The following is a 1,137-nucleotide window of genomic DNA, read 5'->3' on the forward strand; positions in this document are numbered from 1 at the left end:
AGGGGGTGCACCGTTCCTGGAGGTACTGCAATACCAGGTCGATGCGTGGAGTGGACGGAGCAAGCTCCTATTCCAACTCCCTGCTCCAAAAATCCATTTAATATATTGTCCTCGGATAGAGGACGTATCAGATATTAAACTGATAAGAACAGATACTACACTTGATCTTAGCCAAAAGGCCGAGAAGCGATACCGTGGCACCGCCCGTCGCTGTCGCCGTCCTGCTGTCCTGCATGTTGCACTCAGGGTGACCGGGTCCCCGCTCACTCCAGGTCTCCCTTCCTTGGCCTCGTTGACAGTGCTCTGGCGGCGCTACACCAGACGCTCGAGCAGAAGTTGGATTCTCCACACTGTAAACGAGAAATTCCGCATCTGCCCTGGCTTTGTGGATCGCGGGGAAGCGCCGTCTCGAATCTGCATGCCCCGCCCTCTGTCGCCAAGAAGGCGCGGCTCCAGCGGGACGGCAGCGCCCTGGGGACTGCCTCGGGGCGGCGGCAGGGGAGCTCCTCCTTGGTGCTAGTGGAGAGGAGAGACCCGACCGGAGGGGGTGCGGGGTGGCCGGCAAGAGGGACCCGTGCGACGAGCTGTTGGCCGAGAGTTTTTCTGAAGCCAAGGTCGCAAGACTCACTCGCCAGAAACGCCCGGACTGCAGTGTGTTACACAGGCCTCCGCCTGCGGAGAGAGGGGCTCCGTAGGGTCGGGTGTGTGGAGGGGGCTTCCCGGCCAGGCGGAAGGTGGATGGCCCACAGTGGGGAAGGGAGGGGGCGTGTGGATGCGGAGGGCGGGCCGGGCCGCGGGGAGGGCTTCACTGCAACTCCACCGCCCTTGTCCTTCGGTGCCTCTAGGAACCAAAGCGATCCCGGGCTTCCTACCGAAAGCTCCCTCCGCCAAGGTCCTCGTTTCCCTACCCCTCCTCCTCAGCTGTGGGCCTCGCTGGCGGCTCATATTGTCAAGAAACCGCCTGTAATACAGGAATCATGGGTTCGATTCCTGGCTCGGAAGATCCCCTAGAGGAGGAAATGGAAACCCAGGACTGTGTTCTTGCCTAGGAATTCCCATGGGCTCAGGAGCCTGGTGGGTCACAAGGTCCCAAACAGTCGGACACTCCTTAGCGACTAAACAACAGGAAATATTCTG

At 60.5% G+C, this 1,137-nt stretch overlaps 1 non-coding gene across 1 annotated transcript; it reads right to left on the reverse strand.

Annotated features, from left to right (window-relative positions):
* On the reverse strand, positions 1 to 191 carry LOC114117119 (U2 spliceosomal RNA). Its single transcript, XR_003590904.2, has one exon. It is a non-coding gene; the product is annotated as a U2 spliceosomal RNA (small nuclear RNA).
* Positions 192 to 1,137: the final 946 nt, after the last annotated feature.

The sequence above is a fragment of the Ovis aries genome, chromosome 11 (genome assembly GCF_016772045.2).
Source record: "Ovis aries strain OAR_USU_Benz2616 breed Rambouillet chromosome 11, ARS-UI_Ramb_v3.0, whole genome shotgun sequence".
Taxonomy (NCBI): Eukaryota; Metazoa; Chordata; class Mammalia; order Artiodactyla; family Bovidae; genus Ovis; species Ovis aries.